The sequence below is a fragment of the Rattus norvegicus genome, chromosome 3 (genome assembly GCF_021556685.1).
Source record: "Rattus norvegicus strain SHRSP/BbbUtx chromosome 3, alternate assembly SHRSP_T2T, whole genome shotgun sequence".
Classification (NCBI taxonomy): Eukaryota; Metazoa; Chordata; class Mammalia; order Rodentia; family Muridae; genus Rattus; species Rattus norvegicus.
Window position 1 is genome coordinate 34061243 of NC_141536.1, and position 17475 is coordinate 34078717.

At 39.8% G+C, this 17475-nt stretch overlaps 1 long non-coding RNA gene across 2 annotated transcripts in view; it reads left to right on the plus strand.

Annotated features, from left to right (window-relative positions):
* Positions 1-1664: 1664 nt before the first annotated feature.
* Positions 1665-17475, plus strand: part of LOC147995463 (uncharacterized) — a 127018-nt gene continuing 111207 nt past the window's right edge. The window contains exon 1 of one of the 2 annotated variants that reach the window (XR_015683499.1): positions 1665-1831. This is a non-coding gene — a long non-coding RNA (uncharacterized LOC147995463). The remainder of the gene's footprint in view (positions 1832-17475) is intronic. The other variant, XR_015683500.1, reaches the window with a different exon arrangement.

Genomic DNA, 17475 nt, shown 5'->3' on the forward strand with positions numbered 1-17475 from the left:
ATGGCTTCTGTAGAAAAAGATAAAAAGAAAATTGAACGCTTCGTACAAAGCAAGTAGGGGAAATTCTGTTAAATTATCACTCAGGTAAAGGTCAGTAAAGGAGCTCTAATGCAAAGAGAACTGGAAAATACTATCCAACAGTCCGAGAGAATTCAAGCACCACAATGGCCAAGACATGCAAGTAATTTAGATTTCCTTTTATTTGTAGTAGGTTCTGTTGGAAACGTCTTCACCAGTGAGACAGCCAGCAAAGGGCCACGAGTCAAGCAGTCACACTGGATAAGCAGAGCCCCCAGGCAACCAGAAACAGTCTTGTACTCTCCTGTTCCCCAAAGACCTGGAACACTTACAGCAATAGACCTGAGGTTGTCTTCAAGTCCTGATCTGTTGCGGAAGAGACATCACCTCTCACAAGATGGCAGCATCGCCAGAGCATGATGGGAGAGCAGAACCACCGCTTATCTTACCCAACCTTCCTTCTTTTGGCCCAAGAGAAAGTATGAAGGTTTGACAGCTGAAATGTATAAAAAGACACATTGAGGAAACAGACACAAATGAAAAAATTAAAGAGTAAATCCATGCGCTGGAAAGGAAACATGTCTAGGCATTGCGGGGGCAGAGGGCTGAGCAAAGGGCTGTGCTGGCTGCTGGAAAGAAAGGTTGTGCTTTAGAACTGAAGTGTGAGTAGACATGAGAGTGAGTTTTGGAGACGGTCTTTTTATATTCATGCCTCAAAGGCCAAAAGTATCTATGTCTGTAGTCACAGTTTCAGGGCTTACTATGGAAAACGCTTACTTACTTTTGGCACTTTGGGGTGCCTGTACAGTTGAGAAAGTCTTCCGTTTTGCGGGCTTGCCCAGTCACTGCTGCTGAGGTGCCTGGAGCAAACAGCTATAGATGGCAGTGGATCTGCCTCATGTAAGTGCTGTCACTTGGCCCTTGGCAGACTGCAAGGAAGTCTGGGCAGTGTGCCATTAAAAAGTGGCGTGTCTAGGTTTACCATAGAACACAAGGGATTTGGGGTTTCATAGGAAAAATTCCAACTTCATGGTTAAATGTCTGAGGGAGTTACCAGAGGGATTTTGGAGAACTTTATTATCTTTTTCTTATTGCTATCTGGGGACTCAAAACTTCTTTGATTTGACTCTGCATGCTCTATGGGTATGAACTATCTATCTATGTAGGCTACCTGTCTGGAATCATTTTCTCATGGAGAAGTTTATCTTTTCACATACGGACCATGGATTCTTTCTTCTGCAAAGGGAGAAAAATTGAAATAATAAACAAAAGTAGAAAAGGAATAAAAATGGAAACAAGATGTGCTTCCTTATTAAATGTATACATTTTTAGCCTAATTCCAATGTTGTTAGCAATAAGTGCATGCAGACATTAGTCATAATTTGCACTAATTTCTATGTAAAGTGCATGATCTAACCTTAGCATCACCATCATTGGGATTCTGATAGTTTATATAAGACCAATCTTACATTTCCATCATATTTGCTTAAATAGATGTTAATAGATGGTAATGATATGCTTTTCATTTGGATAGTTCTTACCCCAGAATGATTTAATATTCACATGTCTAATAGGTTGCCCATGGCTATTGATCATCTGGATCAGAGTTCAATTTGAGTTGCTGCTGGTTAGATTAGAAATTGCCATCGTGGTGAAAGATAAATTGCAAGGTCTTTGCAGATTAGTTCTGTGTTCGGATTAGATATGATTTCAGGCACTTCGAAGGAGGAGCCTTCTGGTGGTGTCACTGTGGGGCCTGTCTGAGGACATACCCAGAGATCCTCCAGAACACCTTTGCCACTGGATCAGTGAGGTGAGATTTATAGGATGTGGCATTTTATTACACATGGAGATAGTGACAAACACTCATAAATTGTGAGTGAATAATAGTTCTAGGGACCAAAGACACAAAAAGGGGCATAGTTTGTAAATATAAATTCTGTTGTAATAAAGTGCTGTGCTATTAAAAGAGGATATTTAATAGATGGCTATTTGGTTGGGTTTGGTTTGCACTAGAGGGCATCTAAATTTAGATGGAAGAGACCTCTGGTGAGGCAATATTAAAAGTATTTTAGATTTGATCAAAAAGTTGTTTGACTCTTCTTCTTGAGGTGGACTCAAATTCTATCTAGCTAAGCCTGGCGCTGAGTTCTTAATCCTCCTGCCTCAACCTTCTGAGTGCCAGAGTTAAAGGAATGTGACATCGTATTTAGCTGAAAAATCAAATTGTGAAATAAATATATTTGTATTATACAAAATTTGGAAAATTGAGAAAACTTTATTCAAGGAAACAAAATATGCTCACTATCCAGCAACCTTTATGCATTGCTGTCAACATCTGGAAGAATTTTTTCTACCGTTTGCTTTGAATTTTTTCCATGAAATTCTTCAAATAAATAGAATTATAGTCACTCTCTGTCTCTGTGGAGTGTACTTGTTCCGGGACCTCGTATGGACACCCATGTAGTTTGGGTCAGTTGTGTACAGGGGAATAGCATTTGCACACAAGCTATGCATTTCTTCTCTTATGGAGAAGGCATGTCTTTGTTGTCTACTTGCCTGGATTTAGAATCACCAAGGAGATACACTGGTTCTTGTGTCTCTGAGGATATTTCCAGGGTGGTGTAGCTAAGGTGGGAAGACTTATCCCTAATGTGGGATGGGACCCTGGGCTGTGGAAAGAAAGTGGGTTGAGTACCAGTATCCGTTAGCCCTTACTTTCTGACTGTAGACACAGTGTGACCAGCTGCCTCTTACCCCTGCCACGACAGCTAAACCACTCTGTAGTTTGTAATGGGTGTTTCCAATATTTTTATTCACTAATAAATATAAATTAGATGCTACGCCCCTCATCCTCCATGATGAACTATTATGTGGAGTCGTGTTTGGAAATTTTTTAATATCTATAAATAACATTATTCCCATATTTAAAAGTATATGAATAGCATCATCTCTTTCATTATCGTCGTAAGGGAATCCTATGCAAACTTTATTACTCTAAGTATTTGGTATTTTTCTAGGCTGGTAATCACATTTTCTGTGGTGGCTTAGGAGCTGTTGAGTAACAGTTTCTTTTTCTCTGTGTGACTGTCTTTACATATTTAATTTAATTCTTTTTCTTCTCTTGTTTTATTGCGGATCAGTCTGGAAGGGGTAGTTATAGGATGAAGGTGGTGAGGGGTCCATTTCCTGATTAGGGAGAATTCTTTTGAAGATGAACACTAACATGACTGCGGCAGCTGTGCACAGATCACTCTTCAGTGGCTCGGGAAAGTTCTCCCTTGTCCACGCTTGTGAAGAGATTGGTTAAACTTTATTAGATACTTTTCCGTGCATTTGAGAATTACCCAGTTTTTCTTTTATAATCTGTTTACATGGAAAAATCAAATTAGTAGAATTTCTAAGGCTTAAAAAAACCCATACATTCCTGCAATAACATGTGTTTAATCATGATACATACATCAGCTTAGATCACATTGTTGAAATTATTTTCTAAAATTTCATTTGAAGTTTTTTTTTTGTTCTTTATTTTTTTATTTTTATTTTATTTTCTATTTTTTGGTCTATATTCCAAATAGACTTGCCTAAACTTTTCCCCTGTAATATTATTATCTTCTGCCCTTTTGGTATTGTGGCTTTAAGGAAGGAGTTGGAAACTTCTTTTTATTCTAATTCTTTGAGAGGTTTTTATTAATGTTAATAGTATCTGTTCCAGGAGATCCCTAGCTCCAAGTCTTTAGATTTGAGTACATACCCTGGAGTAACTACAGAAACCAGGAATATATAGGGGTAACTGGGATAGGGTAGGGGCTGGAGAGACTGGAAGAACAGAGTACTAGCAGTTTGAAGGGAAGTGGAAAAATCAGGTGAGTCTTTAATTAGAGCGAATTAGAGAGTGGGAGGGAGATAAATAACAGGAGGGAGAAGGCTAAAATAACAGTAAGGATGTCTAAAAAGCTCACAGGGGTTGTATTATTATCTATTTATCTAAAATTACATTGTGGTGTGTGTGTGTGTGTGTGTGTGTGTGTGTGTGTGTGTGTGTGTGTGTATGCTTGTAAAGTTTAAATGAAATTTTCTTATCTGGTTTGACCATACTCCTCACCCTCACCCCCACACACAGGAGACATAGACCATCAATCAGAAACTCCAGCACTAGCCATGAGAAGCTGACTTTTGAGTTGTTGGTTAAGGTTGTTTGAGAGACTCCCAAAACATTATATACTATTGCTATTGCTCTTGGTTGCCTCCCAGAAATTGAAGTGAAGTCCCCATGAAGGATCTGAGATGGCTCTGAACCAAAAGCCTCTTTGTGCACTAGCTTTTATGGCACCAAAAGGCCCCCTTGACATGAGGAAAATCATGTCTGGTAATGAAAACCTAGCCAATTACTAAGGACTAGTGAAGCTATGGATCTTCAAACAGAACCTATAGTTATTTCTTCCCCAAACCAGTATAATTTCTAACTGCATTCCAAATACTTACACTTATCTGTGGGTATCAAGATAAGTCACCGTTCAAAAATAAATATTTTTGAAACAGAAACCATTACAGAAAAACTGCAACTGATCAAAATTCAGAAAACAAGTGACCATATGGTACCCAGATCCAACGGATACATCGACAATACAAATTCTGCACTTAAGGTCAAGGATCTCAGTGGTTGGAAAGATTGTAAGAGATGGAAAACCAGTCAGTTCTCTGGAAGTCCATCCTTCCTAGAAATGTCAGAGAATCTATGCCCATGAAATCCCATCACTGTGGTTGTCTAAACAAGACTAGGACAAGAATGACACCAATAGACGTGCTAACATGTAAGGGAGAAATCCCACGGAGCTCCAACTCTAGACAAAGAACTAAAGAAAACCCAGAAATGCCGAGAATTGGGAGACATAGTTCTCCCCAAGGAGGAGCCACACAATTAGTTACCCAACACGCATATATATATATATGTATATATATATATGTATATGTAACATTTTATGGACTCAGAAGGCTATATTCTTAAATTTAGGAACATAAATATCAACAATTAATTAAAGAAAAAGAGGATAGTGCATAAAGGATGTGAAGAAGGGGTACATTGGAGCATTTGAAGGAGGAAATGAAAGGGAAATTATATAATTATATTTTAATTTAAATATTTAAAACATATGTGTTCCTTGAAGTTTCAGTAGAACTCTCCCATGAAACTATTGGTGGGGGGGGGGCAAAGTGTTTTTTTTTTTTTTTGACAAGGATAGGAGTGGAAATTACTGGTTTTATCTGCTACGTGGTTAAAGGTAGTACATTTAAAAATGTATGTTTGAGGTGATGGTTCTGTTTCTGAGTATATTTTCAATTTCACTGGTTTTCAATTTTATTAGCCAATTTCAGTTATAGTACTCCATCTGAAGAATCACCACGGACTGCGTCTGTGACTGTCTTCCAGTATTTATCCCTGCTGCCAGAGGCTTTCTTCTCTTCTTCCCCTCCAACTCAACTTGCCAAATTGGCCATTTTATTATTTTTAGATGTGGCAACATATTGAGAAACGTGTGTAATGCATATTCAGGAAATTCTCATGTGTGAGTTTTGGCTTAACTTCTGCTTCCCAAAGACGCATAGCTCTTTGACCTATTCATGTTCCTTGGAAGATTTATAAATTGCTTGTGTCTAGAGTGAAGAAGAGCCTTGTTCCTATGAATATCGTAAGTCCCGGGCCAGACTGTACTCTCAAACAAGAGCAAGAACGATGGCTTCTGACTGTCATTTTCCTCCTCAGGGTAACCTTTCCCATCAAGAAATGGAGTTTATTATTTTTGAAAACTTCAATCTGTGTCTTTTTCAAGGGCTAAAGCCTGTGGTGGAAGAGTTCTTAGGCCAACATTAAGTGTAGGCTTGGTCTGGTGTTTCAGCCATTTTCTGGCCTGTTCTTAGCCATTTTCTTAGCCACCATATAAGAAATGGTGCCACTCTGAGATTGCTGTGTTATGGAAACAATCTGAGCTATGCAAAGGAAGAAAGTCCAGAAAGCTGGGAAGCACCAGGCTGTGAACGGGAAAGCCATCGTAGAAAGCCCCGTTCATCTTTCAGATGGCCCAGTGCCAGATCCATCTGATGCTAACATGTGAGACTTCCATGAATGAACCACTGGCTGGAGCCTATTCAATCTACACAAACACGAGAAATAATGAATATTGTGCTTTTAAGGATCCAAAGTTTAGGGGAATTTGTTTGCTGCCATAGTAACTTAGTACAAATAAATTATAAAGTTCTTTCCCCACAGACACCCCTAGCCTTTCCCAAAGAAATGTCATATCTTTAAAAGGATAATTATTCATAGGACATAGTGTCCAAATCATTGAGAGGTGATTGTATTTCTGCTTGGAGGTAAAATGATTCCGCTAAATGACCTGAGATGTCACTGTGTCCTTTGCTTAGTGTCAATACATGATACTGGTTGATAAGGAGTACTCACCCAAGACTGCCTAACAACAGACTGTAGAGTCTGAAGCTGTGAGATAGTTAATATCTGAAACTTTTTGTCAGTTCAATGTATATTGTTTAAAGCTAACCCATTCAGCAATAATGTAATTCTATTATGCAATGCTATAAAACTTATAAGCATACAAAGAATGTAATAAAGGGGTAAACATGAACAAAGTATATTATATGTGTGCAGGAAATATTATAATAAAATCCCTCAGTGTGTATAACTGACATATAGTAATAAAAGCAATTTAGTGGAGGAAATGTAATAACAACAAATGCCAAAGACAAAGCAGGAGGGTTGCAACTAGAGTGAAGGAAATTTATTTGTATCAAGCAGTAAACATCGATGAAAATAAAAGATCAAACTAATATATATATCATTATAATATATGCATATATAAATAAATCATTAGATTAATAACAAAAGCCAATGATGATGCAGTGTTTACTAGGTATAAGGCTCTTTAATAAGTGGTATGCAAATATTACCTCGTTTAGTCTCTAGACAACCCTTAGTGATAGTATCTATAGTCTGTATATATGGGAGCTGAGCCATAAAGAGGTTAAATAGGACACAAAGAGGTTAACATCACACAGCGAGAGTTCAAAAATGATAATAGTCCTGTTACAAATGCTCTTTCAGACCAGCTTCTGAAAAGTATTGTTTTCTAGAGAGCATTTTTCTGGGACTATGGTTGGAAACAATGTCCCTCTGAGAACCACGAGGCTGCACATTCTTCGGTCTTATTCTTTCTTTTCTGAAAATATGGAATGAACTTCTCAGGCATAGCCCCCCTCACACACAGACATACACACATACACACACATATGGACACATATACACACATACACACATATACAGACACACACAGACACATACACACACATACAGACACACACACAGACATACAGACACACAGACACAAACATACACACACATCATACACACACATACACACACATACAGACACACATAGACACACACATACACACATACACATACTCATATACACACAATACACACACAGACAGACAGACACACACAAATACACACACATACAGACACACAATACACACACCATACACACATATACAAATACACACAGACACACATCATACACACAGACACATATCATATACACAGACACACATCATACACACATACACACACATATACACACATATACACACATACAAACATACAGACAGACACACACACATACACACAAACACGCACACATATATACACATACAAGCGTGCACACAGACACATACACATGCACACACATACACACACAGACAGACACATACACATACACATACACATACACACACATACACGTATATACACACATACATAAACACACACATACACATGCACGTAAGACATGTGATGGAGAATCACTTTTAAGTGAAAAGTGGAGAAAAGCAATGGAGATGTGAAGGGCCCTGAGTTTATGGCAACACTCTTATCTCAGTGATGATCAAAGGGAGGAGTTATAGATACAATGAAGGCATCTTTCGTTTTCCACCCTTGACATTAGAACAGTAATGAAAACTATGCTCCAGTGCTAATCCTTCTGTTGATATTTGAAATGTTTTTCTAGTTAAAGGATATTAATCTCAGGGAAAATGTCATGGACTACAAAAGTTCCTGACTTTACAACTCCCATGATGGTTGGCACCAATCATCATATGTGTATGCTGTATATGTATGTGTATAATGTACATATATATACACATATATATATATATGATACTTTTATCATAATGTGTGTGTGTGTGTGTGTGTGTGTGTGTGTGTGTGTGTGTGTGTATTTTCCTGCTAGTGGAGTAGAATGTGATAGAAGTCAAAGCAACCCACCGGCTCAACCTGAGTTTTCAACATATTAGCCTTGTAGAGTGAATTTCTGCTTGTATCTCTATGGATCGTTTAGAGTATTAATTTTCTTTTCCTTTTTGGATCATACTCATTGACCAAAAATCCAATTAATTAGTCAGTTAATTGTTTCTGTAGCTTTTTCTTTTCTTTCCTTGAGTAATACCTTCTTTGTGACCATTTCATGGGTAAGATCAGGTTGGCCCTGTATGATATTTTAAAGGACTCTGTGCACACAGCTGCTTGACAGGCTGGGGATCAAACTGACAGCTCATTGGAAAGGCATGCCTCATCACAAGGCTGAAGAGACACAGAATGACAGTTCACAGGCTCAAGTGCAAGATGGCCTCTCAATCTTCCTCAGCTGACTAGGATCTCAGGTAATGCAGGGCGAGGATGCCAGACAGCAAAGAGCCTGGAGAAACAAACACGGCCCCTGCGAGGTAATTAGGAGTGACAGAATGTTTGCCTGTCCCACAGTCTCCTTTGCAACAGAAAGGCACGTTTAATATATCCTGTGAGAGTGTGAGCACATGCTCTCAGCTCTGTCATGGCTGAAATGGTTAAAGCTTCCTTATCAGTGAATGCTAGGTTTTACTTTTGCTATGGGTTTGTCGAACCATTTCTGTCTAGAATGGAGGCTAGAAGGGTGGCCCAAAAATTCTCTTACTTGTTTCTTTTATGCTAAAGTCTTCATGAATGGAAACAGAAAATCTAGATTCGGTGGAAGGTGAAGAGGTGGGAAGTCTGTAAATACCTTGTGGCCCTTCACAATCTGTGAGTTCAGGGGCCCTTCTTGTTGGACCTGTCATGGAATAAGAAGGCAAGGCTACAAACTTAATCCAGGATCTTAAAGTTTTAACGTTATCTGGGAACATCTCAAAAATGAGAGAAGCGGGGAGGGAGGACAGTCTAGATAAGTTTATTCAGGAATGGGAGGTAGGCTGCAAGAATTATCTTTGTCCAAACCCCAATTGTAAGAGGTAATTTAGAATACAAGGTATTTCTATAGGTACAGTAGAACCAATTTAAGCTTATCCCCAACTAGCTCGCAAATGAGTGAGACTCAGACTATGGTTATTTTATTTGGCTTTGACAATTACAGTGGGATAACACCTAATCAACTCTTTTAACTGCTGCCCTGGCTACCTTCCCAGTTGTATACCCCAGATACTTGCTGTTTCTCCTGGCCACATGCTCATGGACTATCTCCCCTCATGGTGCCTTTCTCCTCTCTCTTGTTCTTCCTCTTTCTCCTGATCTCTCCTCTTTCTGTCTCTCTTCTCTATCCTCAACCAGGTAACTCAAACCCACCTATCTCTAACCCTCCCCCCAGTAACTGGCTGCAGCCAATTTTATTTAACCAATAGTTTTAAATCAAGGAACAAGGTTTATATAACCAAAGCTTATAAACATGAGAATTCATTAGCAGGCATAGACCTTCTGGTACAGAAGTTAGCATTACAATACCTAGAAACAGACCAAACCTCAACACAGAAATGTACATTTCCTGAGGTGTTGGTGAAGTGTTGAAACAAATTGTCTTATTTTCATTTATCAAATCAAGCGTTGTATCACAGATCTATGGCTGGGAATATTGACTCATGGAGGGCTGCAATCTATAGAAGAGGAGACCATGGTTTCCTAGTTCTTCTGATTATATAAAGACAGGAAAAGAATATGTCTGCTCCAAATATGGCAGCTGAGCTTTTGGAATGGTGGTGGGCAGTGGGGGTGGGGTGGGATGTCCAGTTGTTACAGGACCAACTTGCCCTATGCAGGAAGCTTCTCAACGGAAACTGCATATACTTAATCATTCAAGCACTTCATTTACCCTTTGCTTTCACACTGAGTAAATTTGCTTGTGTTCAGTTGTTTGTGACCATACAGAGAGGCTGACTGCTTCCTTCACTATCCAGGGAATAAATCTTTATAACTCTAATTCTGTTATGATAAAGCCTTCCATTGATAGCATCTGATTCTTGAATGGGATATAAAATTCTGACCAGTAGAATAGATCTGTTAAGTTGGTTTGGAAGAAAGATTTTGATCCTCAGTCTAGGCTTAGGAGAAAGTGCTAATCTTTCTGTGGCTTAAAAGGGGGAGATGATACCAAGTTTTTAGATAAACATTGTGACTATGAGTGCTAGATAAGATGTTGGGGTTGTCATCGTGAAGATGGCAGAGTGGACAAGTTAAAAGAAGATGACACCCTGAGGATGTCACTGAAGAGGCAAACAAGCATCCCTAGACAATCTATTGACTAGCGTCTTGTTAGATGGCTAAAATATTTCCTGATTTTTGAATTGACATTTTAACTTGGGCCTTACTCATCTTTTAGACATATTTAATCAATATATTGAGGGAAAAATTACTTAAGAGTGTGTATTTCCAAGCAGCAAATAAAAACTTATATGTCCAGTCACAGCTCAGCTTTCTCGGAACTAACCCATCTATTCAGCACTGGTCTAGGGATATCCACCCAATCATGGGGTCACTCAATAAATGACTATTGAAATTTTACTGTAGCCAGAGCCCAGGGATGAGGTCCGAACCAAATCAATAATGTTCCTACTCTGATGGAATATATATTTGAGAAAAAAGGGGTAACGTTGAGCTTGTGTAGTTAGAGGGGACTATTCTGTGGACTGATGGTGTCTGTATGTGATCTACACTTGACCAAGGGCAAACACCATAGGTGTTGGTCCATGAGACAGGATCTCCTGAAATTCCCCTGCAGTAGCAGCTGCTCAGGACTGCTTGTTCTCTTACCATTTTAGAACTTTATAATGCTTTATATCACATTTAATTTTTTTGCCTTTTTAAATTTATCGATAGTTAACAGTTGGAATGAATTGTCATTACTGTATAATTTAATTCCCAAGAGACACTCCTAAATACAGGAATATTTACCTCTAATTAATCCTCATTAGTATCTGGGAAGGGCCTTGAGCCAGATTTTTAAACAGCTGGTATCTTTTATTGCTCCTACATCACTTTCTTAAACTCACTTAGCTCCTTTCTTCCACTCTACAAATCTTATTGACTTTTCTGCACCATACAGGTGTGTAAGTATGCCAGGCAGCAGGCGTAGGTGTCTCCCTTTCATCCTCAAAGACTTTTATTGTAATCTAAGAGGTTAAGTTTTGAAGATTGGCTCATCTACTCTTTATAAGCCAAGACTTGGTTTAACTCCAATGTGTTGCATACAGAACTGTCAACAATTGTGTAAATAAAGGAAGAATGCTGGTAGAAAGGATTTCAAGGTCACTGGGTGTTTTTTCAGAAAGTGGTAACCACACTAAACATATGCTATAACTGTAAGAGAGCGTGAGCGGTATGCTCCACGGGAGTTTAAGGACCAGCACTGCATGGATTTTGTGGACCGTGCCTCTGGCAAAGGTGAGAGGCACTTCCAGAAGCAGGTTCATCGGAATTGGGTTTACACTTTGGCTCTCTGATCAGCTTTGGCTAACTCTCTTTTGGAGCCTCACTCTAGCCTCTTGGAGTGCAGACTCCAGCTTGGTGAGGTTCGGACTGCACTACTTTTTAGCACCAGGGTACAGTAAGCAGTCACTGAAAGTTGGCTCTTGGTCACTTAGCAGAAGTGGATTATGAATGGCAAAGCAAAGACAATCGACTGGCAGAGAAATACTACTGATTTTTCTCATTGATGCCTGGACTAATAAAGTCAGATGAAAATCCCAGAATTTGGGAGGTCTGTGAAACTGAATGGATAAGCTTTTTTTTTAAACTCACTGACTTTAATTAACTCAAGTGTAAGGTGGTCCAAACAGCCTTCAAATAAGGACTAATAGGCTCCCATTTATAGTGAGAATGTAGGAAATTCTTAGAGGGAATCATCTGTGTATTTACAATGGTAGGTTTGCTATTTCTTGTTGTTATTGCTGCTTTAACACTCACTATAAAAGGTGTTCTCTTATATTTTGTGGGTCAGAGGTTCAGTGTGAGTCTCCCAGACAAACCCACAGAGTTGACAGAACTGGAAATGCTAAGGGAGTTCTTTCTGCCACTCATTAAGATAGCTGCTAGTCTGTTTTCTGTTATAATTAAATATTTGAGGTTGGGTTCCTTATAAATAAAAGAGATTATTCAGCACATAGTTTGGGATATTCAAGGTCATAGTATAGCAGTTGGTGTAGTTACCATGAAAGCCGCACAATGAATGCTATCATAATGGTGGAAATGTATGTAGAAGAGAGACATTATAGAGCAACGTAAGAAGCCTAAAGCCAGGAGCATAGAAAGGTAAGGTTTGCCCTCTCAAACAACTGACATGCTCAAAACTAACTGAGGGTCCCAGGAGAATAATTTCATTCTCCTTTTGGGCAATACTTCCCACCCCAATGGGCTCTCATAGGTCCTTCTCTTAAAGATTCTACCATCAGATTACATGGTCACGTCAGTGATCAAACCTCAAATACTCAAACTCTTAGCATAAGACACTCAATGCCATAGCCCAGAGATTTCTGGAATTCACGTGTTTATCATTGTAGCAACGAAACCAGCTTTCCTTGCAGGCTGTCAGGTAAGGGCACAGCTTTCAGCTTTTAGGGACCATTCACACTCCTTGACCCTTGTATCCTTTATGCCATCCTCAGAACTAGTAAGGTGGGTTGAGTCCATCATTTCTTTTAACTCATTTCTCTAACTCAGTATTAACAAATTCTCTGCTTTTGAGAACTGACATTGTTAGACTGAACTTATCCAGAGTGCCCATGACGATGTCCCTATCTAGGGCTATACCTTTAATCACTTCTGTGAATTCCTCCACCCTAGACAGGTCCTGGATGATAAACGAGTAGAGCTTGGGGGAAGGGGCGTTATTCTCCCATGCTTTTCTTTTTATTTAAGTGAAGCACATTATTTTGGTACTTTTTATCCTACTCTCAGCATTCCAATATTTGGATACATGGTTGTTTCTATGTAAGTCTTTAGAGGTGAATCTGTATTCCCACTGGTAAATACTTCTTTATTTCATACCCCACTTCTAACCAGTGGTGTTTCATACCTACCCAGTCAGTTGCTGCAGATAGCAGTGTGTTACAGTGTAGTCTTCCTTTTCTATCAGTTACTTTTGTTGTTATCAGATTTTCTCAGTTCTCATTACTGTATAGCTTCTGTAGTACAGGCTTTTCAAGTGATCATTTACTTTTAGGCTGTCTAGAAATATGCCCCAGTGAGGGAAATGCCAGTGCATGGAGCCAGGAGGGAGTGGGTGGGAGGGTGGGGGGCACCCTCATAGAAGCAGGGGGAGGGGGAAGGGATAGTGGGTTTCCAGAGGGGGAACTGGGAAAAGGAATAACATTTGAAGTGTAAATAAAGAAAAATATCCAATAAAAATAAAGAATAAAAAAGAAACATTAATCCCAAGAAAGAGGTGACATGCAATAATTCTGCTTCCCCGGAATATATATTTATTCTCTTTAAAGTTTCCTTTACGGTTTTGATTAGGCTTCTAATGACAAAGTCAACATCTACTCATTGAAATAATTACTATATACCAGATGCACAATCACATAAACTCCTCAACCACTAACTCCACAGCCATTTTCTGGGAGTGAGGTTTTCTTAGCCGTTCACCCTTCCATTCCTTTTTGTGTGTGCATACTTCTGCACAGACATGCATGAGACTTCTTTTTAGGAGGACATGAATCTCCTCAAACTGTGTCTGTGGATCTCTACAGCTCGGGTGTTTGATGCCTCACCTGCCTCTGCTGCTGCCGCAATGGCTACAGGCATGCCTGTGGATTCACGTGCTGCCCCGGGCAGACGGGAGACTTCAGTAAATGTGTTGAGTACATGAGGGGGTTGACATTGTGCATTCAGTATTAGAGGCCAGATGCTCTCAGAGTCAGATGACCTGAGGCAGCTCAGGTAAGTACTTCTTAGTTTGAAGCAAACACTGTCAAAATAAAGAGCAAGTACTCATTAAAGAACTGACCCCTATGGTGTGGGCCACAGGGGTCATTGTCCTGGTGATTGTGGTCACTATCGTGGTGTCGTGCCACTCACGGAAGAAGAGACTACACCAAAGCAGGCTGTTCTGGCCTCAAGACTCTTAACTAAGAGCTTACTATGTCACCATGGTTACCTATTGCTGTTTCCAAATGGTTGTTTTGACTAATTTACATACAGTTCAGCATCTAGGAAATGTGTGTTTATTTTTATATGCGCTCCAAACGGGGGTGTGCCAGATCTTGCCTTCGTATTGCATGGTGCCTTTACCGGTCTGTAGATGGACTGGGAGAGAGGACTTCCGGGACTCCAGAGTGCTGAGATGTAGACCAGATGTTGTCACAGATGTCTTACTACGGATTCCAGGAAAGGGATGTGAGTAATCGTAGTCACCTGACATCATCTTCCAAGCAACGTTTAAACCCTTGGGTGATAGGTTCCCATCTTGTGCATCCAGGAGAGCACTATTACCTAACAGAAATCTTTCACAGCAAGGAGTGCCTTATCTTGATATTGGCCCTGCTTTCCTTAAGGAAGCATTGCACACTTGTATTTAAGACTCTTGTAGAAGAACTTTCTTGATTACACCAGACACGAGGCTGTTTGCTTTCTTCTTTTTATGCATCACTTGCTCACATAGTATTTTAACTAGGAAGGATTTTTGAATATTTTTTACAGAACTATGACCAAACTTTCTATTTTGCCAAAAGTTAAATACAAATAAAGTGTCTAAGTCTGTGCCTAAAAATAAAAGTGTATCTGTGGCCAGCCTAACCCTTGATAGGTTAGAATGTCATCACACATTGGCAGTTACTGTGTCAGTAACAGGTACAAGGAGGGAAGAAGTCATTGGGATGAGCCCCAAACCAGTGTGCCTCTTGTTCTTAGGAAAGGGGAGATTTGGACATAGAGACATGCTTACAGGGTGAGCATGCCACAGATGTTCCTGTAAAGAAAAGTGTGTCACAGAATAGCCAAAACAACTAGCAGCCAGGCAAGAGGCACGGAATAGACCTTCATAGTCCCTAGAAGAAAGCAGCCCTCTCAAGACCTCAATCTTGGACTTCTAGGCTCCAGAGCTACCGGACAACAAATTCCTACTGTTTAAACCACCTGGACTGTGGGCACCTTGTCAGACCAGCCCAACAAGTGGTTATATCTCTATATAAACATGGGGCCGTATACAAAGTATCTTGTGACATGTACTCACCATGCAAAAGATGTTATGCCAGGTGTATTAAATAGGGATGATGTTGGGCAGTGGAAGGAATGTGGAACATGTAACTGCAGCTGCTTGCTCACAGGTCTGGAATGGGTGTGACAAGCTGTAAAGTTCCTGGCATAAACCTGCCTATGGGCTGTGGACCAACTATGGTGCTGTCAGTGGGCAGGGACTGGAACCAGCCCTGCCCAGATTCACTCCTGCTAACCCTAGGGCACTGGTGTAGGTAGAGTTGGTATAGGGAGGAAATTTGTCTCCCTTCCTCACATAAGGTCCTGTGCATATATTGTGTGTATATGGGAAGAGGTCGGCCCCTGCTGAGGTCTGAGAGAAGTCAGTCAAGCAAATCAGGACAGGATTGATACTCTCTCAGAATCCTTGAAACTTTTTGCTGCTTTTATAAAGTCAGCCTCTCTGGTAGGAATGGAACAGACTTTTTAGCCGAGAGTTTCTTGATTCCCAGAGACTAAAATGTGGTCTAAATGGTTAAAGAAGTTATGGCTGTGAGTGTTTAAAAAACGTGGTGTGTGTGTGTGTGTGTGTGTGTGTGTGTGTGTGTGTGTGTGTGTGTATGTGGTGTGCAGGGACTGGTCTATGCTGACCGTGGAGATGATGCTAAGAACACAGCTTCTAGTAGCCATAATTCACAAGATGTCCAAATAATGAACTTTAGAAAACTGTAAATACAGCACCATTTTCAGAGCGCTTTGTAATACCTTCCAGCCTAGCCTTCTAAAGTTTAAAATGTTTATATGGAATTCACAGGCCAGAAATGGTCTACATATCTGCCCCATTCTTGGAGTGATTTCTCTGTGAAACAGCAACGATGCAAAACTAGGCAGCTGCTGCTTCCTTTTAAGGTCACAAGTCTAATGCCAGCACCGTGTAGAGATTGAAATAGGAAAGTTTATTTAGGGAGAAAATAGTACGTTGTTTTCCTAGACTGTCAGGTGATTTTTTTTTCTCTCCAAAATTGGTAGGAATTTAGTCCTACTGAATACCTAAGATATTCTGCTGTTGAGTTGATGTTAGGGCGACTTTAATTCTTTTGGTCTGTGCTGAATTTTAAACTTGTTTTTCAGATACTTATCTTTGATATTTGCCTAAAATCCAAGTCTAGATGATCATATTAATTTCACTGACAAACTGGGTTTATTATTGTCTATTTTGAGGCAGTGATATCAACTTCTATACTAAAACATGTTCTATGGGCACACGAGTAGAATATGGAAAATAAGAAATTATAGCTATCAAAGATATAGGCCCAAATCAAAGTCACATTCCTTTCCTTTTTGTTGGTTTTTCAGGACTTTGTGTGCGAGGCAATTCATCATGCCTAGACTATCGACTGTTAGCGCCTCTAAACCAGGTTCCTTGTTTTCCATGGGAGAAGAGGATGAGAGTGTTTGTCTCAAAAAAGCCACCTGATGGGAAAGGGAATGTCGAATGGGTCAGTGCCTGAACCAAACTAAAGCTTTGGTTGCTGAATCATTTGAAAAATCTGGGATTGTGTTGATTTTTTTTCTTGTTTCATCAACTCAAAATGATAGAAAAGAGGTCCATGATAGCTGTGTGACATTAGAGAAATGTTTACTCTGTCCCAAGCATCATGTAAATCTGTCATTTCTCTTTCCCGACACAACCAGTCCATACAGGCGTTATGTCATTGTCAGCTCTAAAGTCATAGGGTGTGCACCCACAATTCCTAGGACCCCGTTTAACCATTTGGCTTAGGTGTAGAATTTGCACCTGAGTCATGAATTCCACATTGGAATGATTAAATAGTTGATATGGGCTAAACTCTGATAAAAACGAGAATCGTGTCCGTAGTCAAATAAAGACATGGGGGTCAATGTGTGGACTGAAGAGCATGAAAGACTCAGGCAGAGGAATCCTACTTCCG